Source organism: Protopterus annectens, chromosome 11.part0, assembly GCF_019279795.1.
Source record: "Protopterus annectens isolate FY-2018-M chromosome 11.part0, PAN1.0, whole genome shotgun sequence".
NCBI classification, from domain to species: domain Eukaryota; kingdom Metazoa; phylum Chordata; order Ceratodontiformes; family Protopteridae; genus Protopterus; species Protopterus annectens.
In genome coordinates this window covers 817,635,592-817,650,405 of record NC_056745.1, presented here as the reverse complement: position 1 = coordinate 817,650,405, position 14,814 = coordinate 817,635,592, and positions in this window count along the sequence as shown.

Below are 14,814 nucleotides of genomic sequence, written 5' to 3'. Positions count from 1 at the left end.
CTCGCAAAGAAAATACAGGATGTAAACAACAGGAACTATGCGGACAGACTAAAAGTCCTATCCCATTACTCTGTCTCCTACTGACTAGTATGGGGTGACCTATGCCTGACCTACAAGGCACTCACAAATCCAGTCCTGATGGAGCTGCTACTCATCCGCAAGTCAAACAGCATGTGGGTCACCCAATGTAGGGGTCTAAACTTAGTCAGCAACTCAAACAAAACATGCTGGAGAGACAGATATGTATCTCAGAGATTTCCTGTTCTTTGGAACAGGCTTCCTATTCACATTAAGCAGAGCTCTTCCCTGGCCCTCTTCAAGCAAAATTTGGATCAATGGATGTGGAATCGCAAATTCACACCTGTAATAGTGCCTATGTCCATTATGGACAGGGGCATTCTCTAAGATACTCAAAGCACAGTTACAAATCTATGCCACCCCCTTGCCCCTAGGGGCTACATATTGGCTAAAATTGGGTTATATTGGCTTGGCTTGCAAGGGCCCTTAAGCCTTTAGTCTAGTAATCTCCTATGAACCTATGAATCAGAGACAAATCTCAACAGAATCAGGGACAAATCCTGAAATCAGGAACAATCAGGGACTCTTAAAATATTAGCACTACTAACTTGAAACATTGACAAAATTAGACAGTGTGAATTAATTATTATTTAGAACAATTTTCTAAATTACAAGAAGTCTACAATCTAATCATTGGTATTATTTTTTAAATGTAATTCCCCACCTTTTCCTCAAAAATCACAAATTTTAGGAGAGATAAAGATGAACAGAGCTAAAATTTGAGTCAAAAACGGGAACATCCATGAAAATCAGGGATTGCTGAGATGTATGAGCATGCCACAGCTGAGACATTATAACACATCCAGTGTTCTTTGTAGCAATGGCATTTGGTTAAGAAATCTAACATATAGACACAAAGTGTAGGGTTTGATTCTCACACGGGTTAATCTGCTAGGCTTAAAATGGTCCACAAAGGCAGTTAGCCTAGTACTAATCTATGAACCTAATACTGATATTGTAATAGGAAGGGCCTGTCTCCATACTGAAGTCAATGAAGGGGGATAAGTAATATATTCTGCCAAGCAAGGCAGTATTTGCCTAGGCAGTACATGTACTTGCATCTGTTTGATTCAGGGATGTGAACTACACTGTCCTTGTAATAAACAATCATACTTTCCTTGTAATAAGTATCTGCGGTGGTGGTGGTGCGGTAGCGTTGTCGCCTCACAGTAAGACGCTGTCCGGTTTAATTCACAGCTAGAGCGCCTTCTGCATGGAGACATGCATAAATGGGTGTACCTTCGTTGAAGGTTGTGCATCAGGGCTGGTAACTCGGCACGTAAAAATCAACTACCAATCATTAGCGGACCGGAGTTCCGCTGTGGCGAAGACACAGACAAACCTTTCTTTGTAATAAGTGACACAGTTTTAAGAAATACCCAAAGTGGTGTCTGAGAAATAAGAAGGGAGCAGATAAAGTATATTCAGATAAACACAATGAATGGTGATATGTGGGGTGGACTTATAAATAGAAAGCATATGATGTGCATAGCAACTCTCTGAAAAACTGAAGTGACTGGAATCAGAAATACAACAGTGAATGGTGCCCTGCGTACTGGCTTACAATGTGTGAAAAATAAGTCTGAGCTGATGCATTATCAATGATTTACTGATTTAAAAAAAAAATAATTCTAGAAAACCTGGATAAGTCCTACAGTCACAAGACGCATTGCAGGCATACCTCTCAACTGTCCAGAGTTTCTCAGAATGTCCAGATTTTTGCTGCATATTTTTGTTCTGTTCCTCATAAAGTTTGTGGGTTACTGGATTTTTGTGGCATATCAGTAAGGACTGAAGTCACTAAATAATGACAGGCATTTGAGTTTCAGACTTCATATCCTTCAGAAAATGCATGGTATCACAAGACCTTTTATTTTAGCAACGTTCTAAGTTTCTAAGAGCAATATTTAAAATGTGTCCCTATCTTTGGGGCTTTGTTCCCCCATTATTTTTGGCTTTGTCCAGATTTTTTCTGCTAAGAGGATGAGAGATATGATTGCAGGGAATAAGCACATAAAATATTACAGTACAAGGTAAATGGCCCTGAGCCATACATCTCATATGTCCTTGATTTTGCAGAATGCTCATGGTTTTCGAATCATACTTTGAACTGGTCCCTCATAACTTTTAATCGGGTAAAGTAGTGGTGATTAATATAAGTCTGTGTGATACAGTAATCTTACATTACTACTGAAATGCATGTTGATATATAAACTTTATAAATGCTGGCACTGCATCATTATAAGTAACAACATGCAGCTACATTCCTAGTAAGCAGATATCATACTGAAGGGCAAATGTCACAATAAATGTGAAAGAAATAGCAAGAAATACTTAACTAACACTGCCCGAATAACTCTCTCCCAGGCTTTATTACTCCCAACACTACCGTACAGCTGCCACATATTCACAAACCTAAATTCTACATGTATTTCCAAGCTTGAAACTACCTATAATAAGATCGCCAGATTTGCAGCTAACCAAACCTACAAGTCACACCACTGCTTAGCACTACAGCAACTAGACTGGCTAGAATTCCTTCAGCTGCTCCAACTATACCAATGACAAATCATCCACTCTATCCTCTACCTACCCTCCTTCTGCCCCATCCTCTCCACTATCATATCCAAATATTCCCCTGCAAGGATGCTACGCAGCTCAAATCAAGAATTATTAGACATCTACAAGCCCAAAACCAAAATAGGCTGCCTCCTCTATAACTATAACCCAACTATATCCTGGAACCAACTCCCCTTGGAAATAAAATCCTTCCAGCATAGCAAAAGTTTCAAATTAGCCACAAGGAAATACCTAAAAACAAAGTGGTCTTTCCACTGTAGCCAGCCACCCTGAAACCACCATCCTTTCACCTATTTCACCACCTCACTCTTAATGTATCTCTAACACTATTCCCCTGCCTCTTCTACCTCTTCCCTTCCTCTGTCTCCAACCACTCTTAATTACAAAAAAAAAAAAAAAAAAAAAACAGTGTAAGAAACGTCTCTGTGTGGAAGATTTTCAGTCCATATATTTCTAGTTAATCACTGTATATTAATCAGATCAGACAATAGTAGTAGAAGTAGCGAACGTAAACTCGTCAAGTCAAAAAGTAATAATAGAAAATATATAATTCTACAGCATTACTAAGTATTCGAAAGTAATCCAAGCAAGGCAGGCAGTCTGTTTCCAGTCGAAAATCCTTTATTAAGTACACAGACAAGCAATCCAAGTAAAACAAAAATAGAGTAATAATTTCCTCACAAGCTTTCTAAATATATATATGCTTTTTATCAGGCATGGGAGTGGTTTATTGTGCTGTGAAACAAAGTGCTATTGGTACACATGTTAAATTCACATCCCTTCCCCCATCAGTGTGACATTCGAGCTGGTCCTGCCCTACCTAGTAGCTGTCATAATAATATATAGCCCTAATGTACTTTAATGGTACATCTTATTTAACCAAATTATTAAGTCTGTGATTTTATACGAGGCAATATACTACATGGCTGGAAATATATCAGCCTTAGTTCATTTTGCGATCAAAAATTATATATAAATATATACATATACATTTTGCATGTAAACCAAGTATAATGTAGTGAAATCCCATGGCTATAGATTAGCTCGAATCACCACAGAGATGGAACCATTTTTGAGAAACCTGAACAACTTAGAGAATGATTTTCTAGTGAGAGGCTATGAAAGTCAGATGTTAAAAAACATCCTGGAACCCATTATAGAACTGAAAAGGACTGAAGCACCTTCACTCAACCTCCCCAGTAGAAAAATGTTAAGTAATCCCACAGAGAATAACAAATGCAAAAATAGCTGCATCCTGACATACACTTTGGATTATCACAGTATCAAAAATATTATTGAAGAAAACTGGGACATTGTCACAGGAAACCCTTTTCTGATTAATATCTTAGGTGAAGCCCCATCATTTGTTTATAGGAAGGCCAGGAATATTAGAAGTTTTGTTGAATTTAAACCTAGACCATGTGAGAAAAGCACTAAAAGATGTGAAACTAATTGTACATTTTGTATATTTATACAGCAAGGTGATAGTTTTATTGCCCTTATTTAAAGAAGATCATTAAAACCAGTGCAGGGGGTGACTGTAACACTAAAAAAGTAATTTACAGGGCACAGTGCAATGAATGTGATGCATTCTATGTGGGCAAGACAGTAAATAAACTCAAGCGAAGGATTTCATGTCATCTGTCAGAAATCCGCTCTGGATGTAAAAATAATGCACTAGCCAAACACCTTTCTCTTCATAAAAGACACACAGGTTTTAAGTTCCAGATCCTGGATCGCATAGACATGGGTGATCTTGAAGGAGACATCCCGAATATTCTGGAGAAACATGAACTCATGTGGCAATTAAAGCTGAACTCTTTTAGAAAGCCTGGACTAAACTACTACTGTTCAATTAAAAGTGCACTGGAACTTAGAAAATTGCCACATTGTTTACATGACTAAGTGTATTTTATTTTATTTTTTTCTACAAATCGGTTTTAAATACCATTTTAAATCATTTGAAATTTAAGTGTATATTTTGTTTCCATCATCATACATATATTTCTTTACTTTTTTCTGGTTCTCTTTTTTCCTCTTTATTCAAAATGATGGTAATAACAATATTAACTAATTATACAATTATATAGGTTTTTAGGGTTCTTGTACACAGACCTGAAGAAGTCTAGAAGGACGAAAGCGATCTTTGTTAACAATAGGTTATGAAAATAGAAATTGATTTTTACATGCAAAATGTATATGTATATATTTATATATAATTTTTGATCGCAAAATGAAATAAAGTTGATATATTTCTAGCCATGTAGTATATTGCCTTGTATAAAATCACAGACTTAATAATTTGGTTAAATAAGATGTACCATTAAAGTACATTAGGGCTATATATTATTATGACAGCTACTAGGTAGGGCAGGACCAGCTCGAATGTCACACTGATGGGGGAAGGGATGTGAATTTAACATGTGTACCAATAACACTTTGTTTCACAGCACAATAAACCACTCCCATGCCTGATAAAAAGCATATATATATTTAGAAAGCTTGTGAGGAAATTATTACTCTATTTTTGTTTTACTTGAATCGCTTGTCTGTGTACTTAATAAAGGATTTTCAACTGGAAACAGACTGCCTGCCTTGCTTGGATTACTTTCGAATACTTAGTAATGCTGTAGAATTATATATTTTCTATTATTACTTTTTGACTTGACGAGTTTACGTTCGCTACTTCTACTACTATTGTCTGATCTGATTAATATACAGTGATTAACTAGAAATACATGGACTGAAAATCTTCCACACAGAGAAGTTTCTTACACTGTTTTGTTTTTAGACCCACTACACTTTAGTGGGTTGTTTTGAGACTTCGGGGATGCCAATGAGATTACTTGTTTTTTGCAACCACTCTTAATTCTTACAGTCTCAAAACAACCTACCTGTCTAGTCTGTCTCCTATACTCTACCTCCCCTACATCTCCTACTAGCCATTCTTACTTTCCTTTCTTGTTTCCAAATTCCTATACAACTAGATCCTACCCACTTTAAATAAGCATCTGCCTAACTATTAACTCATTTTGCTCTAAGCAGCTTAAATAATATTGTAACTAGTCACATTCTCTTCTGCTAATTGTTTAAAACCTTGTTTGTAACAACTCACATACTTGTCTGCCAATTGTTAATACTCTGTATAATTGAATTGCCTGAGGAACTTTTTTTCTCTCCAGGTCTCTGCTTGTAAGATCCTATAGCTGATTGTTACTACTATGTTGTACAGCTGTATACTGCTACCGATGACGTACAAAGTATACACTGGAATTGATGCCGACAGAGTTTATAGTCACTCAGAAAAAAATCCAATCATGGCAATAGAACAAAAGTGTAACAGAAGAAAGTAATATGGAACAAAGGATCATTTGTTGTTAAATAAAGCCAAAATGGAGAAAAAAGGGAAAGAATCTAAGTATGGCATGGATAAACTACAAAAAAGCATTTGATGGTATCCCATATTCACGGAAAAGAGAGTGCTTAAAAATGTATAATATACACTCTACAGTGATTGATTACATTACAGCAACCATGAAACAGTAGCAAACCACTTTGTAGTTAAACCATGATAAAGGACAAATTATTATTCTGGGATAAAAATTCAAAGGGGGATATTCCAGGGTGACTCTCTGTCACTGCTGCCCTTTTATCTTGTCCTTAACCTGTTAAGCTGTCTACTTAACAGATTAAGTCATGGCTATAATTTGGCTCCCAGAAAACAAGAAAGTGTAACTCGTCTTCCTTTTGTAGATGATTTAAAACTGTATAGATCATCAGATGAGGAACTGAAAGCACAGCTACAAGTGGTCAAAATTTTTTCACATGATATAAGAATGTCATTTGGTCTTGATAAATGTGCAAAACCAATTGATAAAGTAGGAAAGCTGCAACACCAAAAAAACATCAATTTGGGACAGGAATTTGATATAAAAGAACTTGAGCAAGAAAAAGTATAAATATTTGAGAACTGATGAAGGATCAACAATAAAACATGAAAAAATGCAAATAAAACTTTGTAAGGAATATTTTAGAAGACTAAAATTAATACTGAAAACAACACTGACATCTGGGAACAAAGTTCAAGATATAAATCAATTTGCTCTTCTTGTACTAACTTATAGTTTTGGAGTGATGACTGCCCCAAAAGGTGGTGGATAGGTTGAACAGGAAAACAAGGAGGATGCTTCATGCTCATCAAATGATTTGTAAAAATCAGCGTATACCAAGACTATATATTCCCTGTTCTGAAGGCAGTATGGGTCTCCTCGAAATTGATTACATGTATAGATCTGCAATTATGGGACTACATACATATCTGCCGACCTCACAAGACCCAAAAATAGTGAAAGTTTTGAAACTTGAAGAGAAGAAGTCTAAGATGACCTCCCTGCTTAGTTTTGCAGAAGCATGCCAGCGTCAAGTGGGAATGGAAATCAAACCAGAAATAGATAAAAATCAGGCAGCAGCTGAATGTGCCAAAAAACGAAAGAAAAAATATAAGGTGAAGGATCAGATGAGAAGGCAAAGGATGTGGAAAATGCATAAATACAGTTTCAAGTAAAGAAAACTCTTGAAACAACCTCATGTTAATCAGTATCGAATGCAGAAATAGTTAAAGAGAGGTGAATTTAAACCAAAAGATGAAAGGCTAATATTGGCAGCCCAAGATAATGGACTATGTACATATTGGTTTACAAAGTCCATTGTAGATGTGGGAGAAACAGACAAATGCAGGTTTTGTAAAACTAAATTGGAAACAGTCACACATCTTGTTGCTGGTTGTGATGTACTAATAGCAGAAGGACTCTATACTGAAAGATATAATAATGTGGCATGACTGTTACATTGGGATTATCCAAATATTATAATAGTGAAGTAGCCGAAAAACAATGGAAACATGAGCCACAAAGTATTATAGAAAATTATGAAATTTATATCACGTGGGATTATCTGTTACCTACAGTTCAAAAAATAGATGTGAGAAAGCCAGATATAGTAGTCTAGGAAAAGAAAAAAGTAGCATTGATCACTGAAATTGCTGTACCCAGTGACTACAGTGTCTTATGTACAGAGACACAAAATCATAAAATACCATGATTTGCAGGCAGAAATGAGGGCATTGTGGAAGAAGGATACCAAGACAGTTCCAATAGTAGTAGGAGCAATGGGTCTTATTAAAAAGAATTTACAATTGTACTTAGATATGTTACCAGTACATGTAACCCCATACAAATTGCAGAAGGAATCATTACTGGGCACATTGCGGGTGCTGTGAAGAGCACTACTGGCTGACATCAAAGATTGAAACAATACTAATTTCATGAACTTTAATCGTACTTTGACTTAGGAATGGGGTCCATTCCCGTCATGGTATTAGAAACCCAAAAGAATTGGAGAAATTAAAAAAATGAATGCCACTTAGAGTAAATTCAGCTGTTGAGGTATTTCAGCACATTATATAAAAGTAAAATGTCAATCAAAAATGCAAAAATCTAAATGATGATGCTATTGTTTATGAAAAATTACAGAAAATACTTTGTGTCAGGGCAAAGGAGAGTTTGAAGAGTGTTTGGGCAGGAATCCCTTTCCCACTGAGATTAAAACTATAATTTTAATGCTATAACATTGAAACTATCAACAGAAACTCATCTCTGAGGATGTAGTGGTACTGCAGTTTATTAATCCTGTTTATATCTTCAAAAGAAAGCAAACACATTGAAAAACAGGTGATATTTACAATTCAGAGCTGCTGTTGCAAATAAAGGCCAAATCCTGGTCTGACAAGAACTGTCTTAAAATCAGCATTAAAAATGTTTACTGTCTACAAAGATTATAGGCTGCATGAAAGAAGAGATTTGAGCTGATAATGCCAGAACTGCACATCAATACTAATTTATAAGACCACACTAAAAGGCCAGATGAAAGAAAAGAAGTGGAAACAGCATTAAGATCTCATGCTGACCAGTTGTTTGATCTGAATCAGGATATGAAGGAGATGAAATTCAGAAAAACACAAATCTGAAGTAATGTTGGAACTTCTCGAGGCTAAAATTGTGGATACAGAAAATACAAGCAGCTATACAAATCTGTGTTTCATAGGTATTTCTGAAAAGGCTGTGGGCATTCATGAAAGATATATTAGTAGAACAGACTGGTATTTTGGGAGAAGAGATAGGAACTGAGAGATCACACAGGACTTTTCCTCTCACTCTGGGCAATATCTGCTAAACCAGTCCTGGTACAATTTCACACATATGAAGTCAAAGAAAGGACTTTGTCAAAATTCTGTGCTCCTAGAAAAGGTAAAGGGGCTGGAACCAAAAGTGTGGTGCGATCATGATTATTAAGACGAAAGTAAAGCAAAAGAGAACAGCTTTTCATATTGCAATGAAGCTATGCAAGAATGGTACATTTACATTTAAACTACTGTATTCTACTTGCTTCAGAGTGAATCGTTCAGGGGAGCAGTTACATTTTATGCTTCTGAGGATACAGAGGTTAAACAATGCCCACTGCTCTAGAGGGTTTATCTATGATGGCATATTTTACAGTGGAAGACTTCAACCTCTTCAATTTCTTCAGGGTAATTTAGAAAGAAAAAAATGAACATTTTTCTTGTGGTTGAGAAGGATTTTAGAGAGACAGAAAGCAACTTCAGTAGTAAAAGAAAGGAGCTGAAACAGAAAGGTTCTAGTCAAGACTGCATGATTCTGTTAATGAAGGTTGATCTAAGGTGCTAACTGTATTACCTGAACTGTGTTTGGATGACTGGACAAGACAGAGTATTGCTGAGTTACCTGAAATGAATTTAGGCATAACACTTGATCTGCCAAAGTTATGTGCCTGACTTTTAACGACCCAGATATATAAGATACTAGCAATTCACTTTTTTCAATCTGAGTAAAATTTTACTCTGCACAAAATATTTTGCATGATTTTGGTGTAAAGTATATCAAATGTAAAGCATTGGGTGCATTGTAGTGCTTCCCCTTTAGACTTAATATTCTAAATTAGAGTTTGTGCCTAGTCTGATGATAGTAGTTAAGGGTAATATCCTGAAAGAAGGGAATTGTTGTCTCCACCTGCATATTTGAGCAGGAAGGTTTTCTTGGTTCAATGAATCAAAGAAACATTTAAAGGAACATTATAGGACTGGACTGAAAATACATGCAGAGTCAGCATTAAAGCAACATACCTAACAAGGACTAGCGTCTTTCTGTAAAACTGTGAATGTATGAAATAAAGGTGAAATGCAAAGGCTGTAGAACCATAAGAAATAATAATAACAAGCCTAATTTTTTAAGGTAATTTCATGTTCAAGGGAAAAGAATTTTGACCATTCTGAGCTTATTACCTTGGACAGTAATTCAAATGACAAGGTATGATGATCTGAAAATGATAAATGATACACTGGAAAATATTAACAAACTTCTGGTTACAGCTAAGACTGCTGCATATGTTCAACCATAACCTCTGTTCTTTTTGGGACATATGTCTCCTGCTTAGACAAGTACTAGAGAAAATGCTAAGCATTCTGTTGCAGTTGTTGAATGTTTGTACAACTGAATATAAAATGTTATTTTTTATCTATGCTATTTGTGAAATTACAAGACATTTTATACAATTTAGGATACAAGAAATGCCCTTCACAAAACTGATAAATGATGCAACAAAAGTTACCACTGTATTTATTTTTTAAATTCAGCAACTGTTTTAAGTTAATAAATCAAAACTTAAGGGTTGGTGCCATAGATGAAGGTGTACTCCACCAGCAACAATACTTAGAATGCTAAGAGAGTGAGTTATAGCACTGGAGGGTAGTTTCCACACAGTTTTTCCACTGATGAAAACCACACTGGGAATAAAGTTCAAAACATACCTGCATTAAGGTGTTTTATTGAAAGGTATGCTACACTAATGAGGATGAGAGACATGCATGAAGCATTAAGGCTTCCCCGAAATATTTAGACGTTTGTCATCCAAGTATAAATTACATTCAAGAACAGGACAAAATGATTCCTAGCAAGGAGCATGTGTATCTTATTGAGAATTTGCATACAAGTATATGCCATGCTTAAAAATAGATAAACTTGTGGTTTTCAATAAGCATGCATATCTTATTGAGGATTTCCATGCATACTCAGACCATACTCTGTTGCTTATGAAAGGGTATGTCATCAAGTAAACGTTAAGTTGGATTTTTGTCAAGGGGAGCAGTGTAGGTTTATAATATATTTAGACAGTAGTGATGAGTTTTACATGCAGCAGAGGAGTCAGAAAATAAAAGTATATGACAGGTGCAAGGAAGCCCCTAAGTATTTTCTAATGAATTTTTGTAGATGAGAAATGACATTTAGTATCTTAAAAAATGACCACGTCACATGCAGAGCTACTGAAGGCACATGAAGAAGTGATTCTCACGAAGGAAGGGCCTAAAGTCAAAGTGCTGGAGGTGCAAGGTGGTATGTAAAAAAATCCTGGTTACAAGGTAGAATGGAGTAAGAAAACTCTTAGGATGCTTGAAGTTGAAATAACACCTAAAGGAAAAAAATATATATTCATAAACCAGATGAGGATCCTTCACATGATGGGTAACAAAGACCAACACTGATATGTAATCATGATTATAAAGTTATCTACTACACTAGTTGCCCCAAAATTGAAGCATATCCTCCCCTCACTAATTAATGTGGAGTAGGCAGGTATTGTATGACATAGAATCATCCATGTTAACATATTGAAAATAATTATATTGATGGAAGATGCTACCAAAGCCAAGCAAGCATTATTGATTGCAAGTTTGCATGCCAAAAAGACATTTTGAAAGGCTTGTTTGCAGTCTTTATCTGAATTACTAAAATAGTTTTCTTTCCTTTCTCTTAATGTATGTGTGTCTATGTCTTAGTCATAATTTAATAAAGGTATCTAAAAAAGTGACAGCCCTTCCTATGAGATGTCTGCATTTAATAAAATGCTTCAGCACAAAGACAAGAAATATGCTTTTTAGAAGTTATCAGTTAAGTAGAACCAGTAGACAGGGATATGCTCTTTCTCCTCTTATACTCATTATTTGTCGTATATCCTTGGCAAATAGGTTGAAGTAGATGCAAGTCAAAGTGAAGGATTATGAGCTGCAGGTATTTACTCATAAGTAAAAAAAAACAGAAAAACTAATGGTCTTAAAGCTTCGTTGTTGAGCTCAGTCACAATAATTTCCAAAAATCATGAAACCCAGACAGTGATCCAATGCAACAAGCCTTTATTCTGGGTTTCATAATTTTTGAAATGATTGCGACTGAGCTCATCGACGAACTTTTAAGACCATTATTTTCTCTGTTTTTGATTTTTCCTCAACACCCGTGGTGGCGAGATTGGAACTAGATAGATTCCTGTGCTTGTTCATTTTGTTTTTCATTTGTTTATATTTACTTATAATTTGCTACTGTAAACAGATGATTGGCTTCTTTATCTGTACAGATCCTGAAAGGAGGTTGGAATTAATATGTCAGGAACTTTGTTGATAAGGCAGCATGAGTAGATACAAGACAAACACACAAAAGACTAAAGACAATAAAGATTATTTACTTAGTAATAAACTGTAAAGGGTATCCCTTTCTGAGGAATCCAGTCAGCTAGTTTAGGACTGAACTTATTAAACACAGTAGAATAATCATTGGTCTTAATACTAACGAGTATTTTAAGTAAAGTTTGAAAACGAAGATTATTTCACTAAATATGATACACTGAATTCAGGCAGTCCAATAGTTTCTTCTTCTCTTAGTATTTCACCTCAGGGCCTGCCTCTTTATTTGAAAAGTTGCATATTTTGTCAAACCACTACACTACACTATGAAACAATGCCAGCACAGATAAGTTAGTTACTTGAAAAGACAATCCCTAATCAGAGAACTGATTTCTATACCCGGTAAACAACATATATTTTATTCTTAGCAATTATGTATGATGTAGCAAATTTTCTTTAGTAGAGCTTGTTTAAGCCAGAACTAATTTTGGAAGTTTTGGACTGTCAAGGCTTACCTTATCTGATAATGTCACTTCATTCAGAATACAGCCAAAATCTCAGAATAGCAAGGCTAATAAGGATTCCTTGTAATCTGCAGTTTAATAGGGTGTTTGATGCATAAGGAGATTCATTTTATTCCATAGTAAGACAATATTTTCCAATGTATTACTCAGGCATAACTGCAAGAGCATCCAGGGATAAGAAATACCAGGGAAGAGGCATGAAAAAGACAGGTGGAGAGGTATAACACAAAAAGATAAAATGAGACAACATGCAGGCTAGAAAAGATAGAAAAAGGCCATTCATTTTCCCATGATCAGATAGTTTGGATAAGGAACATTCAAGGAACAAAGCATACTCACCCCTGGGATCATGTCAGTTCACCCCGGGGATCACGTTAGTCGCCCTGCTAGACAGGGTCCAGGAAAGTAAATAGTGTGGGAAGACATAGCCAGGGAATTGTTATGGCTAGGCTTGTATAGGCCCTAGGGCCAATAGCCTAGTACCAACCTATGAACCTATGAACCTATGAACTTCTTTGGCTTGTTTTCATCCATGCAAAATAAAACAAATAAGTGTCTCTATGATTGTAACATGACTCAAAGATACTGCCTCACCAAACACTGCTGTTTTCCAAGCCTTTCACTAAGGTGTCTTCTAAAAACTTTGAATTAGATGTTGAATGTGAAACGGAATAATGAAAATAGATAATTCTCCTTCAAGGTATGAAGGCATGTGAAGGAGATCTCAAACAATCAGGGACAGTCAACAGTTATTTCTAGGAGACTATGAATGTTCAAATGTTGCACAGTCTAATATTCATACCATTTTTCCAGGTGTTTCATGGAAGACTTACTCAAAATGTGCATAAAAATTTATTTTTTCACTGATTTTAAGTTATAGCTGTATATTGAATGAAAAGGTGCCATTTTTTTATATTTCAACATACACATATATTTTTGCATATATATATATATATATAATACATATATATACATATATATATATATATATATATATATATATATATATATATATATATATATATATATATTATGCAAATGCATCTGTATATAATATATACATGTGTGTGTGTGTGTGTGTGTGTGTGTGTGTGTGTGTGTGTGTGTGTGTGTGTGTGTGTGTGTGTGTGCGCATATATGTCTGTGTGTTTTGCAAAAATATCTATCTATATATGTATATATATATATATATATATATATATATATATATATACATATGGTGAGAGAGAGAGAGAGAGAAAGTGAGAGAGAGATACACAGACACATACACACACACACACATATATATTTTTATATAGTTTACTATCATTAACTCGGCTCACAGGTGGCAAAGGCCACCTGTGCGACTGTCACATTGCGAACATCAGAATATGAAAAATGAACATTACTGACTGTCCAAACTTTCTTCCCTTCTGGTCCCATTGTAATGCTTGCTCCTGGGCCCAGACAGGTAGGAAATTTTGGGGTTCGGTGTTTGTGTTGGATGTGCCAGTATTCAATTTTCTGACTTTTGTGGAATGATTTCAGGGATTGGTGGACCCAACTACCTGTGTGTTGAGTTAATGATAGGAAACATATATATATATATATATATATATATATATATATATATATATATATATATATATATGGGTCTACTTCAGATCACTGAAATCCCATTTCACTGACTTTCATTTCACTGAGACCAAATCACCTAAATTTCATAATACTGACAACTCATTTCACCAAATCTCATTTCGCATTTCACCAGCAGCTTATAATTCTAAATTTCAAAAGACTAAATGGGAAACTATAGGCAAACACACTCATAACACTAATGACTACCTCTTTCCACAACTTAAAAACCACTTACTTATCCTCTTAACAGAAACCAGACAATATAAAACCAAACTAAGTGGGGGTTATGACCCCCTCACCCCCCCCAATGTGGGGGGCTGTACCCTCCACACCCCCTAACTATATATACTAACTCCAGGATCGCACTACAGTGGGGAAAGGGGCATACACCTTTTACTTGCCTCACAGTACTCTACACACTGCTACTACTGCTGGGAACACACAAAACACCCACCATATTACTTTAGATATTTTCCATACAAATGTAAA